Source organism: Oryzias latipes, chromosome 2 (genome assembly GCF_053564925.1).
Source record: "Oryzias latipes strain Hd-rR chromosome 2, Olatipes_Hd-rR_3.1".
NCBI classification, from domain to species: domain Eukaryota; kingdom Metazoa; phylum Chordata; class Actinopteri; order Beloniformes; family Adrianichthyidae; genus Oryzias; species Oryzias latipes.
Window position 1 is genome coordinate 40,360,274 of NC_136238.1, and position 21,084 is coordinate 40,381,357.

The 21,084-nt window shown below is 42.3% G+C and overlaps 1 long non-coding RNA gene across 6 annotated transcripts in view; it reads left to right on the forward strand.

Annotated features, from left to right (window-relative positions):
• Positions 1-18,464, forward strand: part of LOC110016065 (uncharacterized) — a 95,009-nt gene extending 76,545 nt beyond the window's left edge. For 5 of the 6 annotated variants that reach the window (XR_013654370.1, XR_013654369.1, XR_013654379.1 and 2 more), the window contains 2 exons: positions 15,987-16,129; positions 16,199-18,464. This is a non-coding gene — a long non-coding RNA (uncharacterized LOC110016065). The remainder of the gene's footprint in view (positions 1-15,986; positions 16,130-16,198) is intronic. The other variant, XR_013654373.1, reaches the window with a different exon arrangement.
• The last annotated feature ends 2,620 nt before the right edge of the window (positions 18,465-21,084 follow it).

Sequence of the window (21,084 nt, forward strand, 5' to 3'; positions counted from 1 at the left end):
ACTATTGCGAACAACAGACATAAATGAGATTTGATTACAAAACAAACAAAAAAAACGCCTTGTATGAAATTTTCCGCACTGTAAGGCACACTTACTTTTTGTCAAAAGATGACAGTGCGTTTTATGATCTGGAGCACCTTATATATGGATTAACTTGTATTAAATTATGTCAAAGCGATTTTTGAGGGTTAACCTGTGTCAAAATGTTTTTTTGGGTGTTGTTGTGAATACACTAAAGCGGCTAATGCGTAGCTGTTTTGGACTATGTGTTTCTTGAGTTATTAACAAGGTTGGGTGTTATAGGTATTGTGAGTGTGCTAACATGGCTAACGCTTTTAATGTAACTAATGTGTGGCGATGTCCGACTGTTTTTATATGATAACAATAAGGTTGGGAATTAGCGTTGTGGCAGAAATGTTTGTTTTAGCAGTGTCGGCTGTTTTTTTTACGTGTTACAAACAAGGTTGGAAGTTACGCATATTGTATTTATGCTAACATGGCTAATGCTTCAAATTTTGGCTAATGCGTAGCTGTTTTGGACCATCTGTTTCTTGAGTTATAACAAGGTTGTGTGTTATAGGTATTGTGAGTATACTAACATGGCTAACGCTTTTAATGTAACTAATGTGTGGCGGTGTCCGACTGTTTTTATATGATAACAATAAGGTTGGGAATTAGCGTTGTGGCAGAAATGTTTGCTTAAGGGGTAACAGCCTCTTTTTTTACATGTTACAAACAAGGTTAGAAGTTACGCTAACATAGCTAACGCTTCTAATTAGGCTAATTTTTGTCTGTGTCTGACTGTTTTTAAATGATTGTAATATGGTTGGGACTTAGCGTAGTGGCAGAAATGTTTGGTTTAGCAGTATCAGCCTCTTTTTTTACGTGTTACAAACAAGGTTTTAAGTTATGGATTTGTATTTGCGCCGATATGGCTAACGCTTCAAATTTGGCTAACGTGTGGCGGTGTCAGACTGTTTTTATATGATTGTAACAAGGTGGGGGGTTAGCGTAGTGGCATAAATGTTTGTTTTAGTCGTATCAGCCTCTTTTTTCCCGTGTTATAAACAAGGTTAGAAGTTGTGCTTTTTTTAGTTAGTTTTTTTATGTGATACTGACAAGGTTGGAGTTAACGTTGTCGCACAAACATTCGTTCCAGCAATATAGGTCTGTTTTCTAGGTGTTACAAACAAGGTTGGGAGTTACAGGTATTCTAAACACTCTAACACGCTTCTAACGTATCTACGTTTAGCGGTGTTGGACTATGTTTTCTCTTTAAATTGTTCCTAACAAGATTTGGGAGTTAGATATTGTAAAGACGCGAACACAGCTAATTCTTCCAACGTTGGTAATTTGTAGCATGTTGGACTGTGTTTTTGTTTACATGTTACAAACAAGGTTGGGAGTTATAGGTATTGTATGCGAAATTATGGATAACGTCTTTTACGTGGCTAACATATAGCAGTGTCGTACTATGTTTTTTGTATCTATTAGTAACAAGCTTGGGAGTTGGCGTAGTTACAAAAAAACGAGCAGTTACACAAGAGGGCACTTATTGTTACTGTAAACGCACTGACACGGCTAATGCTTTCAACATAGCTAGCTTATAGCACGTTGGGTTATGATTTTTTAAGTATTACTAATGAGATTGGGAGTTAACATGTTAGTGTACTCACATTAACATTAGATTTAGTGAAACCCGTCTGTTTTTTTTAGGTGGTGCAACAAGGTTGCAAATCACCTAAATTGGTAATATGCTAACGTGTAGCGTGTCACAAACAATTTCTAGAGTTACTGTGAAAACAGGGAATGAAGTCTGACTGACACACTGACTTATCTCTGACTTCGTCTCGCTTGATGCGCCCTATAGTGTGGTGTGCGTCATATATGAAGATTTAAAAAATATCTAATTTATTGACGATGCTCTACATAATCTCTAGCCCTTTTGTTATCCGAGGCATGTTAACGTTGGGAATGGGGTCATCTGGAACCCACAAGACAGCGCACTGAATATTTTTTTTCCATGATTTTTGATCTTGATTGTCGTCAATGACAGACATGAAATCCTGTCCACCTTTGTCCACTTTTACATCAATGTAAGAGTGGGGTCATCTGGACACCATAAGATAGCACAAGGAAAATATGGTAATTAAAAAAGACGAAACTCTTCACAGAATTTACTACACTGGACAGAGGATGTTCAAGATGGGTCTCAGCAACTCAGACATTTGCGAGCACTGTGATAATAATCTACCCGACAGCTACATGCACGCACTGTGGTTCTGCACTCCTGTCAGGGCTCTCTGGCAGCAGGTATGTGCCGATTTATCAGTCTGGCTTAAGGTTTCAATCACTGCCTCACCGTCACTTTGTGTGCTTGGTGACATGAGTGCCATCAATATAGAAGAAGGATTAGCATCTATCATTTTCATAACTCTTTGTATTGCCAAAAAAACTATTTTAATAAATTGGAAAAACAAGAAAAATATAAACATAAGTCAACACAGAAATCTGCTGTTTGATCATATCAGCTTGGAAAAAATGTCAGCCCAAAGCTCAAGTAACTTTGAAAGAATTCAGTCTCTCTGGTCTCCTGTGGTTGACTCCATGACTTAGGGGGTGGAGGGCCTGGTCGTCGCTGCTCCTTGCCCTTCTGCCGTGGTTTGGGGTGGGGGTCGGGACTTCCGGTGCCTGGCGGGGGCGGTGGGGGGCTCCGTTGGTCGGGGGGTCGGGTCCGGTGCCTGGGTGGGGCGGGCTGGGGCGCTGCGTGGTCCTCTGGGCTTGGGTGTGGGGGTGCGTGGTGGGGGGGTGGGGTGGTGGTCTGGCTTGGCTTGGGGGGGTGGTCCCTTTGCCTGTGCTGGGGGGGGTTGGCGGGGGGCCCTGCTCGGGTGGGGGGGGCCCAGCGGCGCCGGATGGGCTGCCCATCTGCACCTGGGGCTGGGATCGGCCCTTCCCTGGCTCTGGGACGGGACGGGACAACCCTCTCGGGGCCCCCGGTCGCTCTGGGTGTCACCCGCTTCGGCTGCGGGGTCTGGGGTGGGGTGGGGTGGGGGGCTTGTCGGCCCTGTCCTGTGGGGGGGCGTTCTGGGGGGGAGGGGGGGCCCATTATTAGTACGGGTCGGGGGGGCTAGCGGGTCGGGGTCTCCGCTGAGGCAATCAGTGGTTGCCTCGGCCGGTTGGCCTCCTCGGTCCCGTCGAGGCCTGACCAGAGCTCTTCTAGGGCCGGCGTCTGGGGGTGGGGGCCTGGGCTTGCCCCGGGGGGGGGCGACGCTTTCTGGCTCCTCTCTCTCTGTGTGGGGTGGGTGGTGCCGGGCCTGGGGTGTCGGCGCCTCCGGGGGTGGGCCCCTGGGCTGGGTGGCCCTGGCCCCTTTGCTGGGGGTGGGCTGGGGGACGGCTGTTTGACCACCGGGGGACAGTCTACCAGCTGTCCCCAACTTACCCCCTTCCTTATATAACCTCATATTAGGGTGAGGGGGTGGGGGGTTTAGCCTGCGATGCGCCTTGGGGGGGGGGGCTACTTGGGAGTGGCCCCCCTCCTATGGTTGCCGTATGGAGTGGGCCCCCCCTCTTTCGGTTTTATTTGCACCTTAGACACGTAGGGTCCTTGGTAGGGGGGGTGCTTGGACATCACTGCCAGCAAGCAGCAGATGTCCTCCTGGCACCCTACCCGCCAATTTTAACCGCACCTTAGACAGTTAGGGCCCCTTGGTGTGGAGGGTGAGGGGACATCACTGTGAGTAATCAGGAGATGTCCCCTTAGTGCCCTACTCGCCAATTTTAACTGCACCCCCCTTAGTACACACACCCCTCCCCCTTCAATATATACATTCAAACATAAACACACACACATGCACACAAACACCCTCTCAAACACCCATACACGCACACACATTTTACAAGGAAGGTGGGACCTGGGTCCATCTGTCCCCTACCCCGTCCCTGGTGGGGGGTGTGGGCCCCTTGGCGATGGCGGCCGTGTCCCTTGGGTGCCGGCTCCCTGGGCCCGGCGGTGCTCTCTCCGCACGGTGGGGGGGTTCATATTACACCTGAGCCGGGGGTGTTCGTGTCCCTGGGGGGTGGGTCCTGGTCCTTGCCCCTGGGCGCTGGGCCCCGCCAAACTTCCAACATGGCCGAGCCTGGTCGGGCCATATTTATAACATCCCTTATGGGCCGCCCTTTTTTCCCCGGGGTTCCCCCCTCCTGGGCGGGGGCGGCGGGCCCCTGCCTTGCTCCTACCTGGACCAACCGTGGGCCGGGTGGGTGGCTGCCTGGAGTGCGGAGCGGGTCTCCCTTGGGGGGTCCTGGCTCGTACCTGGGGTCGGGGCGGGGGGATGCCCGGAACTCCTGGGTGGTGGTGGGGTGCTCGTCTGGGGCTGTGGGCGTCCCTCTCCGGTGGGGCCCTGCGTTGGGCTCTTCCGGCGCGGCGGGGGGCTGCTTTCCTGGCTGGGCTGGGGCGGCGCTCTCTTTCCCTCTGCGCCTCCCTGCTCTCTGGCTCTGGGGGCCTCGCGGCGGTCCTGCTGGCCCTGGCCTGGGTGGCGGTCTTGGTCGCCCGGGGGGCGGTTGTTCCCTGCCTGTTCCCGTGTGGCGCTGGGGGAATTCCGGCTGCCGCTGCTGCTGCGGCGGGGGTATGGGTGTGGGGGTGGCTGGGCGCTCCTCCTCCTTCTTTTCACATTCCACCATCCATTTTAGAAGAACATAAACACTCACCTGAGCACAGGTGTTAGCTCACCTTTGCACTAATAGTTTGCATGATTGAATGAATGAAAGATTTCACACTAGTTGGTTTAAAGGCATAAGTATGCGTTCGTGAACACTATCTGTTTTGTGTGCATGTTGACATGTGGACATTTCTGCGGCTAGCAGGTGTGTTGATAATATTTGAGTGTGTGTGAACAGGCCCCGCCCTTTTTGTACTACATTTGAACCGTACCGTAACGATAAACAACCAGTAAACCTGCCTGCTCTATGCTGCTTCATGGTCTTACCCCCCTTCCCCTCCTATTATCACCCTCCTACCCCCCCTCTCTCTAACGTCCCTCTCTCTTGTTCCCCTCTTTCCTTTTCCGTCCGGTCCAACACCAAAGATTTTCAAACATGATTGAAATTAATAAAGTTTGGCCTCAATTACAAAAGGGGTTTATTCAGACATACCTTTGGTTTGTCTGAAGATGAATAACCCCTCTTGTTAGAATAAAATATGTCCAACACAAGAGGCCCTCAGCTCTCATCTGTTTGCCTAGCTGTTGGACAGGACAAGTTAAAAAAAAAAAAAAAAAAAAAAAAAAAAAAAAAAAAAAAAAAAAAAAAAAAAAAAGACGAGATTGAGATCAAAATTTTGAATAGAGTTGACAGTTTTCACCTTTTTTTAATTGTCAAGGGTAAAAATGTAAGACGCCTCTTGCGCACCTTTAGGTTTTTTTTTTAAACAAATGCCCAAAGTGCTGACTTTAGCTAGCTTATCACCTGGTTGCACCTTAAACTTGTTGTCCATTAAAACAGGATACATGTTAACCACTTCACCTGAGACCTCACCACCTCGAATACGGCATGAACCAATAAGTAACTTCCCCCTCGACGTGCAATAGCAGGCTCCTCCAATCTTTTCGTGGAATTCTGCATTAACAGGTGAGTTCCACCTGGCCTCACAGTACGAAAAGGTAACTAGAGTGTGACTTTGTCCCAGTTGCTAACAGGTATTTTGCAATAATTAATGAAACCTGTTTGAAGAGTAGTCAGGTGTCCAGGTGTATCATTTTCTTGAATGGTGATACACTCCAGGTAAGAAAAAGTTTGTTCGACCTTTAGTACAAAACAAAGATACTTATATAAGTTGCTAATAAATGTCAATAAAAAAGGGCCAACTTTCCCAGAAGTCTAAGAATTTGATAAATTTGACTGGAATACTAATTTTCACAGTTTTAACCCTTGTGCTATCTTATGACCCCACCATTCCATTGACGAGTTCTCCCAACCATGACAAAGGTGGATAAAGGTGGAAAGATTTCATGTAATCCATGGACACCAATAAAGATCACAAATCATTGAAGAAAAAAGGTTCAGAGCACTGTCTAGTGGGTCTAGATGACCCAACTCCCGATGGTAAAGTGCCTAGGATAGCACAAGGGTTACAAGACATTCCTCTACCACTGACTGCGTCTGAGAACCGGATCGAGTGAGTGTATCACCCATGGAAAATGTCAACTAGCTCAAAATTATTGGTTCTTATTCAGTTTGTTACCTGACTATGGTTTGCGAATGTAGCTTCAACTCTTGGTATTCGTAATTGTCAATGAACCATAGTAGCTAGCAATTTTGAGCACTCTGGTTAGACAATGCTGGACAACAATGCTGTTAGCTTGGTAGCTAAATATGTTGTTTGGGTGGTAGAAGCTTAAAATTTATAACTTTCCAAAACTTGTTTTTGGCAATCTTTAAACTCCACAATAATTCATCCGATTGTGTGGTGTACTGCAAAACTGTATTCTACCACCATTTACAGGGAAAACAACATTTAATTGTCCTGGTAAAAGAAAATTAAAAATCTTTATTTCTGATAAAAAGTTCTTCTATGGTTTAGTTTTGTTCGAAATATTTAGAGTTTAACAGCGTAATTGGTGGTATTTTACTTAATGGTAACTAGTGGTATTATTGTGGCATTATTATATTAATATAAGTGGTATTAGCTAGTAAGCTAGGTGGCGCAGTGGTAAGCGCTCTTGCCTCACAGCAAGAAGGCCCCCGGTTCAAGTCCCAGCTGGGGGACATGAAAAACAACATCAATGAGGGACCTTTCTGTGTGGAGTTTGCATGTTCTCCCCGTGTATGCGTGGGTTCTCTCCGGGATCTCCGGCTTCCTCCCACCATCCAAAAACATGCTTCATAGGTTGTTTGGAAACTCTAAATTGACCATATGTATGACTGTGAGAGTGAATGGATGTGCGATTGTGGATATTCTACCCTGCGACAGACTGGCGACAAGTCCAAGGTGTCCCTTGCCTACGCTCAAGTGGCCGGGATAAGCTCCAGCAGCCCCGTGACCCCGAAAGGGAAAAACGGTACAGAAAATGAATGAATGAATTAGCTGGTAAGCTTAAAATGTATTCCTGTAGTTTCAGACGTGGCTAGCTTGAAAAAAAAATGTAATATTGTAAAATATGCAATTTGGATAATGGATTAATAATATTAAGTGCTTTGCCAATTTGCTAGCTAAAAATAACAAAGTTTGCTTAGCGCATTGTTGACAGAAAATGTGGAGTTTCTTCGTTATTTTATCTATTTAAATAAACCTAAAAATCTCAGGATGTGGCATGTGTTTCAGTAGGTTCAGGCATAGCCAGCTTGAAATATACATTAAATATGCAAATTGTTGTCAAAAATGTTCAGATGCTAGCAGCTAGCTGGGAACATTAGGCACTTTAATGATGAAAGTGGCATTATTAGTTCAAAATTTTCATTGCTCTTGATATGGGTAAATAATATGGAGTGCTGTGCTAACATGCTAGCTAAAATTCATGTTGTAGTTTCAGATGTGGGTAGCTTGAAAAAAAAGGTGAAATCCGGAATTTCTCAATGATCATGTCAAAAATGCTCAGATGCTAGCAGGTAGCTTGGAACATTGTCACTCTAATAAAAGTTGTATGTTAAAGTAGCAGTTTTATTTTAAAACGTTCATTGCTCTCAAAATGGGCAAATAAAATTTAGTGCTGTGCCAATTTGCTAGCTTAAATTATTAAAGTTTGCCTAGAAGGTAGCTGACAGAAAATGTAGTCTTTTTTTTTTTTGTATTTTTACAGCTAAATCTACCTAAACATCTTATAAGCTTTATAAATATATCATATGCACCTTTTTCAGTAGTAAGCTTAGAAAAAAAGGAAAGATTGTGTATTGTCAAAAATATTCAGATGCTAACAGCTAGTTGGGAACATTATGCACTTTTTTAAAAGTAAAGATTTTGCTATATACGGTAATTGTTCTCAAAATGGGCAAAATAATATGAATATGGATACAATAAAAACAAGTTTGCTTGACAGAACACCCAGTGGTTTTTTGCTTTTTATACTTATATAAATCTCAAAACCACAAATATAACATACCAAGAAGCTAGCTAGATAAAAATAAGGAATTGTTGAAAAAAATGCTCAGATGCTACCAGCTAGCTTAAAATATTAGGCACTCCAATAAAGGTTATGTGTTAATGTAGCATTTATAGCTAAGTACGTTTATGGGCAGATAATGTAAAGCAATGTGCTAATATGCTAGCTAAAAGGATTTTGTCGCAGTTGATTTTTAGTTGCATTAAGACGGTCAAACACATATTGTGTGAAATCCGTTCTCCACATGTGAATTATCCCGAGGACGCAGTGAGCTACAGTTACAGTCGCCCTTGGAAATCGTTGGGTAGCTATGCCCCCTAGTTTGAACTCCGAATGCTACTAGGGGCTCCCATATTTGTTTGTTTCTTTAGCCTTTATGACGCAATCATAGATTGAACCCTGTCCTAGACAGAGAGCAGAAACTTTTGAAAGACGAAGACCATAATTACTCATCCTTCTGTTTCTAACTAGCCTAAATCATAAATTTGTAATATCGACGATATTTCACCACCGACTGCACATTTACTTTGTACGTAAAATGTTAAGGATTCTTCCAAAATCAACATAGACTCTGTCAGTGTTTACTCAACATAGACAGCCGAGATAAACCTGCTTTTTGTCTTTTTAAAGCCAAATACCACCAGAGTTTGGTCACAGCCGTACAATCCCTCAGATCGAGGACTGCGGCCATGAGCAGACCTTTGACTACAGAGCGTCAGCCCGACTCTTTGAGTTGCTGTATTTTTCACGGCCTGGACGTACTAGAGTGACCATGACAGTGATTGAACAGGATTCAAATCTTCGTCATAACATCAAATTTGAGTCAGAAAATGTGCTTGATGCCTAGGGAGCAGTAGATGCCATCCTCGTTTTAATCTAGTTGTGTTCTACGATTGTGTTACACTTTAAAGTGGATGATAAAGAGCCTCAGTGATTTTGACGTTATTAGACGTCATACAAACATACACCTCTGAATGCCGTGTCACACAACCACAATGTACACCTTGTGCAAAGAGCACCGATAAAAGTTGGTCATAAGTTGGGGTCTTTATGTAAAATTTTGACAGATGTAACAAGAATGAACCACGCAAAAAACACGTAAATCAATATAGAACATGAACTGTGCAGAACTTTTTATATGTAATTTATTAGTGATTTGTGCATCAGTTATGTAAGTTGAACAAGATATTTGCGCCATAAACACGATATGAAAGTTATACATCGGTGGTACACGCGTAAAAAGTTCATTTGACGTGTGGGACGCCACAAATTTATGCACGCATCTCGCAAAAATCATGTATAATTGCATACCATTTACACAGTAATTGCGTAAGAACTACATTAAATAAGCTCAAGGCCAAATTCCCAAAAAGACCCGTTTACCTAAACCCTCAAGAAACATCCGTGAACATTGACGAATAACGAACGTGAGAAACAATATGAATTATCACGCTTGTTTCATGAAAGATCGAAATTTCTTTCATGTAAAATGTGCAAAAAGTACGTAGTAGCTGTGTGACACAACCTTACAGTAGTAGCCATGAAAGGAAAATTGGCAACTCTTCTGGTTACTTTCTCATGGTTTGTTTTTATATTATAATAAAGTTCAGAAAAGACATTATTACTGTTGAAAGTTATTTTAAGATGTTTTTTAAGTCATTTTTTAAATCCAATTAGCCAGTTATTGACGAAAAACTATGATCTGTTTTTTTAAGCTAAATTGTGTTCAACATTTTCAGATACAATCAAACAAAGTTAGTATTTCAGCTTACTTGATGAAAGACAAAATGTCCTTTTTTTAAAAAGAAAGAAGGAGAATTTATCGACCATCGCCATCCACCCCTGTGACCCTAATTGCGACAAACGGGTACGGATAATTGATTGCAGGGCTGTAATTTTATCAGCTCCATTGAAATGTATCAGAAGCGCTTGAATCAAAATGCGAAAGGGGAATTGTACCATAACCTCATTTTAAGTTCATAACTGTTCGTCACTGAAATGAGACCTATTTAAAGAGCAGTTGTACAGCTTTAACCCGGTAACATTCATATCTTATAACATCATCATAACTTTTGAACCGTTTTATGCAATTTTTCTGACTTTAGGGTCGTCAATGAATGGTCTATTTTGGAACGTATGTCAAATAAGGCGTATTTAGTGAGACAATAGTCAGAGATAAGTGCGTCAGACTTATTAACTGTATTTGTGGTAACTAAAAAAACGTGTTGGTAACATGTTACTAGTTAGCCACATTTCAAGCGTTGGCCTCATTAGCCATTTTAGTATGTTTACAATACCTATAACTCCCAAACTTGTTTGCATCATGATAAAAAATAGATTTAAAACTGCTAAAGCATTACCCTGACTAAGCTAACTCCCAACCTTGTTAGTTACATGTAAAAAAAAAATCAGACTGATACAGATAAGAAAACCACATTACTGTGATTTGGCTAACTTGCTACCGTGTTAGTAATACCTAAATTACAGTCTGACACAGCTACACGTTAAAAGCATTAGCCAGCACATAAACAACAGACTGATACCACTAAAACATGTTACTGTAACTTAGCTATCTCCCTACCTTTTTTGACTAACGCTACACGATAACCGCAATAGAAGCATCAGCTGTATTAGCATGTTTACAATTCCTGGCTTCAGGAACTTGTGTTCCAACGCCCGCTTTCAATGAAAAGTCTGTGTAAATGGATTTCCACATTCAAAACTCAATGTACTAGGTCTCTTCTTGGGCTCTACGTACAAACTCATTGAACATGCGCTGAAAGTTTAGCCAGTTGAATTTTCGACTGTTTGACCGCCAAACAGTTGAACGTTGACCAATCAGGAACAAGACCTAGCTATGTTCCCCAACTTGTTAGCGACACAAAAAAATACAGAATTAAACAAAAGGACACCACTAAAATAAATGTTAGTGTGACTACGCTATCTCCCAACCTTGTTAGTAACACGTTTAAAAAAGTCAGACACCGATACACATTAGCCGCGCTACCCTGTTTACAGGAACAACCACGCATTTGGACAACACCTCAAGATTGCTGCGATTTAAATCCGAATTAACTATATATAAGGTGCTCTGAATTATGAGGTGCACTGACATTTTTAGACAGGAATCACGACCTTTAAATGCGCCTTAGCATTAGACAATCAAATTCTGAAATGTGGAAAAATTAAGTTAATTGCACTGTTATGGAACACTTTACGTTAATAATGGATCTCACATCGGTGGAAAGTCGACATAAAAAGCCGTTTTTCTTCATGTTAGCTGATTCATGTTTATCGTGTGAATAATCAAACTATGTCGAAGAACGTGGGTTATTTAGGTGTCTCCGGTGACGCCTGCAAATTTTTTTTTTTTTTTAGTTTTAACATGTTCTGCGACGTCGTCCCTCTGGATGATCGTGTTCTTTGAGTGATTTGGATCCGCTGATTACTAGGACAGCCTAAAAAGTCTTAAAAGTTAAAATACCCACAAGATATCTTTACGATGACCTATCTGACCAATTTTTGTAAAAATATCTATGCTGTCCTCAATCGCACACTGCCCCCATATTTGCCAACTTAATGCTCCCCCATGAATTTATGGTCATGTTCCCTCTGTTTAAGACTGACATAATTGGACCGCCATTACCCCCCCCCCCCGCCGCCCATCCATGAATCCCGCCTTGCTCCCTGGCGCTTCCTCTGTCATCTTCTTGACACCTTCCGAGGATGACACGGTAGTGCGCGTGTCGGCGAGCCTGACAATGAGGGCCCGTAAAAGCAACGGGAGCGGCCAAGCAACCGGGGGACCTGGGAGTGTTTGTCACTGTCGTCTTATTGATTAATGACGTTGAGGCAATTGAGAGGTGCTTGACGGCGGGGCAGGAGGTGGATTTGGAAAAGGAGACGGGCGTTTTTTCGCCCGTGTCCCCACGTCCGGGGGAAGAAAAAAAAAGCCCTCCTTCAGGGATATTTCTTTCCTGACAGTGGTATCAATTGTCCTGTGTTAAACGATCACGGCCACTGCATTACTCGGAAATTAACAGCCAGAATTTATGTGAGTGCCTCTCTCCTCACTTCCTGCCGTGGCCCGAGTCGCAGAAACAAATAATTGAATTGGTACGAGTACATAAAGCTTTCCAGCGGCTAATGTAACATGCCTAACTCGGTTAACGAAGGCAAGGCCACAGTCAAGAGTGGGGTTGTAAAAGAAGGCCATTCAGATCCAAACCTTTCCTCTCTTCCGCCAGCCTCCGTCTCTCATCACCTTCCTCGGTGTCACTCTCCACGTCTCCCTCCCCTCTTTAATTGGAAGTCTCCGCCTCAGCCGAGTAACACCTAAGACGCCGCAGAAACCTAAGCTGTCACAAAGTATGCTTATTAAAATGGACGGGCAAAGATAAAAGCCTAAACTCCCTGATTTTCACGAGGCGCTGGCGACTGTCTTTCTGCATCAGTCGTGGCTTAACAAGACACTTTGGCCCTACAGCAGTGCGTTTGTCGGAAAAAAAAAGAGTGGATTGTCCCTTTATAATCGGAAACCAAATCGCTAAATGTACCATGTGGCATAAACGCGTAGGAATTTGTCTCAAGGCGGGACAAAAACGGAGCGAGTACATGACTGGAACGATGCAATTTTGACAGTAGATATGACAGGCAACATCATTTATTTACACTTTAAAAAATACCTTTCATAAAAAAGAAAATAAGAAAAAACTTTATTTCTGCCTTTTTTAAGGCACAAGTACGGAAGCCTAAAAGTGCCCCCAAAAAATTATGGAAAAAAAGCAAAAAACATTTACATTAATGGAATTCAAACACAAAAAAGCACCATTCAGTTTTTAGGAGTCTAAAAAAATGAATAAGACTGAAAACATATACTTTTAATACTACATCTCAAAAAGTTCTACAAAAGCAAAAATCTTGCCAGAACTCGCTAAAAAATTGTTGTCGTCTGGCAACTTTATAAAACGTTTCAGTTTTGTTATTACTTTTCTCTTGTCTAAAAAAAATCTGGACATTTTTTTTTTATTTCTAGGTGACTTCAATGAACATTCCAACAAACAAACAATATTAATAATCCAAACACGCCCTTTGCAATCCAATGGTAGCACAGTAATGTTTCTTTTTGCGTTCTTTTAAATCCCGAACAAGCTCCTAAAGTGGCTCTGAATTGTGTACAAATCTTTCTAGGGTATAGCCTGTTTTTGCCCTGACCTAACCAGGATAGGCTCCAGCAACCCCCCACTATTGTTTTCCCAGGACATACTAAAGATAACGCAAATATACATTTTTAAAGATCTTTTTTTTTTACTCAAGATGCTTAAATGTTTATTGTAAGCACTGTGTCCTCGCTGCAAGTAAGCTCAGATTTGAATCCTGAACAAGCCCCTTACTCAGCATGGTTTGCCTTTTTTCAAAACTGAACCCACATTTAGAACTAACAGTACTCCCCAAATGATCCATGTATCTTAACGCTGTAAGCAACCCCCCCTCCCCCCCAGCGTATGATTTAACTCAAAAAAATGAGTTATCTTAAAGTTTTACTGCTGAAACTGGTTGGGGACTTGAGGTTTTCTGACAGACATCTGTGTTTAGAAAGCAGAAGAATAAATGTTTTTTTCACTTCCAGATTGATCTTGTTAGTCCAAACACGGAGAAACGTTTATCACATTGTAATGCTTGTCTGTTGATTAGAGAGCCATTTGTCGAACTCTCCAAGAGGACGACTGTTGGATGCCGTTAGAACACAAATCAAATGTCTGGGAGGCTCACGGTAGGTTTGTGTTGTGTGTTTTGATAGTTGCTACCATCAGTTGGATGAATGTTTCAATGCTTTAGCGTCAGGTTCTAATGTATTGTTGTCTATGTCTCATGAGGTATCGGCACAATAATAGAATCTTGATCAATGGTTTTTGCTTGTCACATTGACACATATTCCTGTAGTTTTCTAAAAGGCAACAGCATAAAGTTCTCTAAAAAGTAAAACTTTAACGGACTTTGTGACCAATCATTGCACAAGTCATGGACATTGGTTGTGGTCATGTGACACATTGGTTTCTACAACCCTGATTTGATGCCAAAGCTTAGATCTGTCGCCATCTTGGGCTTTTTTTTTTCTGAAAATGAGTAAGTTGGCGAGCCAATATGGTTGATTTTTACGCTATGCCCTCGGCCAATGACAATGGACAGTCAACAACCACTGTCATGGGTTCTATTCATTGGTAGGTCAAGCGACCCTAAGTACTTAGGCCTTTATTCTCCTTTCACGTTCCGATTAAAGGTTTCATAAAAAGAAGAAACTCCTCCTTCAAGGAGTCAAAAGCAAACTTTTGTGCCAGCACCATTCCAGGAAAAATACTCTTGGATAAGAGGTGAAACATCGTCTATGAAAAACCAGGTTCAGATGACCTTAATGACCAAGTTCAGGTCTGTATAAATATTAAAAACCCAGCAGTACAGTCATCAGACATGATTAATGTGACCAAAGTGGGCAAAGAAGCTACAGAAATGAAACTGTAGATATAAAGTTAAAAAATAGATAGTAAAGTAATTGGGGCTACCAAGGCACCTATTGGTTAACTAGAGAACCAATGCAGTTCCGGTTGCTTTGGTTTTCAATCAAACTCAAATGACAAAGTAGAACACTTCATTGCTGTGTTGGGGCGGTCTTGGTGCAGAGGTAGACTGGTTGACATCTCATTGGGGGATTTTGAGTTTGCTTAACCACCATGTGTCGAAGTGTCCTTGGGCAAGACATAGAACCCCACATTGCTACTTGTCGGCAGGTCGGCACCAGTGTTCAACAGAGGAGTGGGTGCATTGACGGTTGAGACTCCAAGCGCATTGGGCCTTGACGCTTAAAGACCGGTGATGTTGCCAGCAACACCTAAATAACACATGCCGTGACACTTTGACCGTTTCATCGTGAATCAGCTGATTCTGTTACTGATCGCACAATGCTAAGGTAAAGTGTTGCGTAATGGCGCAAAGTCGCTTTCCTCTACGGTTCGACTTAATGATGTAACATACAGTTCGGATTCTGATATAAGTCGTTAGGAAGTACGAGTAACTATCAGCTATGGAAGGCAAACTTCAGCCTCAGTTGGGTCGAATTGCTATGGACTTTTTGTAACCCTTGTGCTATCCTAGGCACTTTAACATTGGGAGTTGGGTCATCTAGACCCACTAGACAGTGCTCTGAACCTTTTTTTCTTCGATGATTTGTGATCTTCACTGGTGTCCATGGATTACATGAAATCTTTCCACCTTTATCCACCTTTGTCATGGTAGGGAGAACACGTCAATGGAAGGGGGGGGGGGGTCATATAAGATAGCACAAGGGTTAAATCCGGGAAAATCTGACCTCTCGACATCAAAGCAAATTTAGCATCACATGGTTTGCTAAATATAGGCAGAGAAATCCTTTTTTTTTGCATTTCGATTTGTCATCCAACACATCTCGCCCATAATCAACAATCAATGCTCCACGCTGCGGTTCCGCTGCTACCGCTAACAGTAGGAAAAAAAACAAACCTCAACTTGCAACAAATTGGACTTTCCCCGAAATTTCAGTTCCGCTCTCCCAGCTGCTGTAAATGTTCCGCTCCTGAACATGGTGTTTGTTGTCTCCCCCCCCCCTCGTTTTCTTCTTCTTTTCTGTATTTTTGCTGAAGCTTTAGACTCTCATTAAATCAACCGAGGAACTGCAAGCCTCTATAAACATCAAATCTATAAATTGCACGGATGGTCTTACGCTAGGTCTCAGACAGCGTCTCCGCTTTGATGAAAACTTCTGGGACAAAAACAGAAAAATAACTAGAGATTCCGAGGCGAAAGAAGAGAAAGTCTTGTTTTGACACTAAGATTAATTTACAAGTTTTCCCTCACTGACAGAGGGAAGAGGAGGAGGGGAGGAAGAGCAGAGGGAGATGAGAGGAGCTTTTGATATTTATTAGGCCTGGACCTCACCAAAGACCTCTCCCAGGACTGCCGATGTGACAATTAAGCCAGGTTGTGCTTTGACACTGTTTCCATAGGCAAGTGGCCAAAGTATATCTCCAGTCAAAATATCCATGCCAGCTAACAAGCTTGTTCCCTCTCCACAGAGCTGAGAAGAAAGGGAGGTTGCAGCCTTGAGACACGAACAAAAGCAGCAACGAAGGAGGACGAAGGGGGTGGGGGTGGGGGGTTAGAGAAGGGTTTAGCGTACGAAACAACAACACAAAAAAAAAAAGAAACGGAGGGGGAAGAAAGGCTCCGGAAAGGAGCCGCTGGAGTTTGCTGAAGAAAACGGCATCAGCGTCTTAGACGTGATCAAGGTGCCTCCCATCTGACAAACGCCATCGAGGCCTGACACGTAGAGAGGCGTGCCCCCGGGTCCGCCGGCTTTTGTTGCGCATTAATGACCCTGCCTCCATTCCACCCACAACGCCCGCAGCTCTCGCTACACCTTTTCTTTTTCCTTCGCCCTCGTTTCACCTCGTTTTCTGTGTGAGTGTGTGTGTGTGTGTGCTCGGAAACGCTCTTGTCTCAGAGGAGCTCGGCGCCGCACAATGGCCATCTAAACTCATTAAGAAAATTCCGTAAAGAGCCATTAACAAACGGCTTCTCTTTGGCCGGAGATATCAGGTCTAATTAGGTGACCGTTCTTGACAGGGTTGCAAAAACAAAAGGCGCACTCGCATTTGAAAAGGTTCAGGTCCCGTAAAGGGCCTCACTTCTTTTTATTTATATATTTATTTTCTTTTCGGTTTTCCCTCCCTCATCTTCATCTCCCCTCCCTGCCAGAGCCAACTAAGGACTCAAGATTGAACAGGTGATTCGCTGTCCTCTTTTGCGAGACTAAACACCGACGGTCAAACGGACTACAGTGTCAACCCGGAAGAACTTCTTCTGATCCGGTTCAACTTCAAGTCGGTGTGGCACCTGTGAAGTTCACACTCCTTTTATGTCTTTAACAAGATAAAAACAACAGAAAAATACAGTTTTTGTCCCACCGATGGACCCCTAGTAGATTAAAACATCTGCTTAAATTCAGCAAACAGCTCCACCGTTTGTTTAAAGGTGATTACAAAAAAAACATACGACTTTTTCCCTTAATTGTACAAAAAAAGGGTATAAATTGCATCAATTATGCCAATTTATATCAATAAAGACCAACAAATTGGATACAAGGTCATAAAGATTGTTAATGAACACACAGGTTAAACACTTTTTTTTCAAATACAGCATCGCACTTACAAAAATGTTTGTTATTTAGCTTTTATATGCTGGAATGTTTCTCAGTTTCTTAATTTATCCAGTAGTATTATTCAAAATCTGTAATTTATAGACTACACACTTTCTTTGGGATCATTTATTTTCTATAAAGATTGCACAATTGCAGTGATAGTCCTAGAAATTATTCATATGCTACCTAAATTGGATAACCTGTTTTTAAAAAAGAAAAATATTGCCCGATTATAGTAAGAAGTCATAAGCAAATACTCGTAAACTACAAATGCTGGATCAGCTACTTTTGAAAAAGAAAAAACATTGCTTAAACGCGGTGCTTAAATTTGCGAGTCGAATAGAATCGGATCGTTAAAAATGGACTGATATTGTGTTGTCAACTACGAATAACGGCAATAGATCGAATTGTTTAAGGGAATCGTCACGCCCCATAAGGACGTTTCCGACTCAGCAAATCCCTTCTACGCAAAAGAATTTCTAAGGGTGATGCAATGAAAAATGGTATTGACCTCTTTTTCTTGCTTTACTTTGTCGTGAAATGTAGGATCTCTGTTTTTTTTTCGTAATACGTAAAACACAAAAATTCCGACATGTCTTTTAATCATCCGGCCCTCCGTTCTTCCTTCTCTCTTCGATCTGGGATAAAGAGTGCTCTCCGCGAAGGAAAACCTAAAAGCTTGACATCATTTGCAGTGTTCGGACGCTTTGCCAGGAATTGCTGCAAACACTGTAAAAAAAAAAAAAACTCCACTAACAGTTGGTTTATCAAGTATACCACTCTGGGAAATTACATTTTCTCTGTTATGCTGAGTGCATGTGTGTGTTTGTGTGGCCAGTGGCTCCGTAGATGTGTATATTGTTTATGATAAGACATATTCTTGCCTCTTAATCTCTCGTTTCACACTGGAGCTGCTTCAGATTAGGATCTTTGCAGTTTTAAATTGGCTTTTTGCTCCAGACTGAAGAATTTTCCCATGTTTACGACCGAGTTCGAAACCGGCCACATTTAGATCCACACCAGCAACACAACCCTAACATGATTAGGGAAATGGCCCATGAAAAACGTTGATTATTCCACTGCCATTTCTTTTTTTTTTTTATTTCTTTTTTGCTCTTATCTTAAGTAAAGCAACAATCACACCTATGGTTTGTTTTCTTTGGTCAAAACCGCAGTAGAAAATTAGATCCTGGTGTAGTTTCCTGCTGCCCGGTAACACTGGATGTAGACAAAATATCTCACTCTTTTTCGATGTTCAAGCAGGCCGAGTGGCTGTCGGATTCCTTGTTTGGACATTTTTTCTTCCAACAAAAAGTGAAAAAACATAATTTTAGGTATAAGGTTTCGGGTCATGGAAACTTTTTAACAGTCTTTGCCGGAAAATGTCATATAGTTGCATGAGTTGCTCAATTGGGGGCAATATTTTCCAATCTGAGTTATTTCGACAATGATGAAACATTTGTAGTTCCAGTCCCAACCGGACCTTGTTGTTTGTTTTAAGCAACTTCTCCAACTGAGAGACAAGAATTGAATGTTCGAAAAAGTTGTCACTACTATTGTCGTAATGACTTTCCATCAATCAATTGGGTTCATCGTGTAATGACAGTAGGTCCACCTTAACCCATCCGGTCCGTTTTTCTACAGACCTACAACCATCGGGGGCCTAAAAATGGTAAGGTTTGGAGACATTGGCGCTTGTTTGGCTATTTCTACTGTCGTAATGACCTTTGATCAATAAACAGGTTTCATTGTGTGACGACAGTAGCTCCCCTCTAACCGGTTGTTCCATTTTTCTACAGACCTCCAACCAAGGGAGACCTACAACCCAAAAATGGTAAATTTAGAAAAATTGGCGCTGATTTGTTCCTCTCTGTTGTTGTAATTACCCTCTGCCAATCAATGGGTTTCATTTTGTGACGAGAGTAGGTCCGCCCTAACCAGTCCCTTATGTATCTCATATCTTTTTACAGACCGACCGAAAGGGGGCCTGAAAATGGTACAGTGTAAAAACATTGGCGCTGGCTTGGGGCTCTCTACTGTCGTAATGACCTTTGGCCAATCACTGGGTTTCCTTGTTCAACGACAGTAGCTTCGCCCTTACCGGTCAGATCCATTTTTCTATGGACCAACAACCAACGGGGGTTCACCAAAACTAAATGTAGACAAATTAGGGCTGGTTGCACCTCTCTATTGTTGTAATGACTTTCCGCCAATCAATGCCTTTCATTGTGTGACTGCAGTAGGTATCAATTTGTCAATGGACCTATAACCAACAGGGGCCCAAAAATGGAGCTGCTTTTGAAAACATTAACAATGGTTTGGCACTCTATTGTGGTAATGAGCTTCCACCAATCAACAGGGTTTATCCTGTGACGACAGTAGCTCCACCCAAACTCTTGTTTTTTTTTTTATAGGCCTTCAACCAATGGCGCCTTAAAATGGTTCAGTTCGGTCTGTCTTAATGGGTCTATTTTATAATAGGAAAAACTCAAACTACTGTGCTGCACTGTACTATACCGCTTAGTGGAAACGAGGCTTATGTGTTTTTTTTCTTTTTGCAATCACACTGTAATGAACCACATCACTGTTCTCTTGCAAATCCACCAAGACCTCCATTTCCAGGCGAATGGGAGCCCGCTGTTTTGGTTGGCACCAAACCAAACAGAACAACCAATCTGAAAAATGAAAATACATCCTTGAATCAAATAAAGATTTTTGAGTTGACCTTAACAGGAACTTTTAACCCTAGAACATTGGGTTGAACATTGTTATTTTTTACCCGATACAATATACCCAACAAAAAGTACTTCTCATGAAAAATAGATCAAAACATGACAACACATGATAAATTAGAGTGGTTTTCTTTTATTTTCTACTGTGTAACAAAAAGAAAAACATAGGTAGTTCCTAAAAACATGCTCAAAAATTACTGAAAAATTAGGAATTCTAGAACAAAAAATTCCTTAAAAATTGGAAAATTGGTCTTTGGACCACCAATTCTTGGGACATGTGAGACTTCCCTGGTAAAGGCACAGACTCCTTGACACTGAACATGTTGAACTTCATGTTAATAGTTTGGCCCAGGTGAAAATCACCCAGTAATAGTGCTCTAAGGTTAAAAATAAAATCACAAATTTTGTCTTCAAAATCTGTAGTCTTTCTTTTTCTGCCTCATGCAGAGAGAAAACACAACTTTCTGCAAGTTTTGAGATCAACTCATCGCAGGAGTTTCCCTCGTGTTGCTTTGCCTGAGTGGCCACGTTCACGGACTTCAAATTGATTCTCTGGCCCTGAAATATCTTGACTCTCACATATCCTGAGATCCACTGGAGGTTGCCAGTCACCTTCTGACTTTGGTGTCTGGGTTTTCTTTGTCGTACGAATACACGGCTCAATCCATCCATAATCCATCCATGGAGTCGGTTGCATTATTGCTAACAATAAGTAAGTAAGTTGTGTGGAGGAGCAGGGTCTGCTCTGTGAACAAGAGGGAAGGAATCTTCTGTCACAGGACGTCAGTGTTGATGGTACACTGTTGGAAATGTTTGCAGAGAATAAATTTCAGATCAGCGGCGATACTAATCTGACCGCCCTGCAACACGCGAACCGTCATCTATTGCGTGTTTTGTATACCACTTTTTGAAGGAAACGGTGCTGGTTTTTGAGAACAGAGTGGTGGCAGCATCTGTGAAACAATAAAACGATATTACACTGCCTGAGTAGAGAATTAAACAGCGGGGAAGGTCATAAAAAACGCAGGAC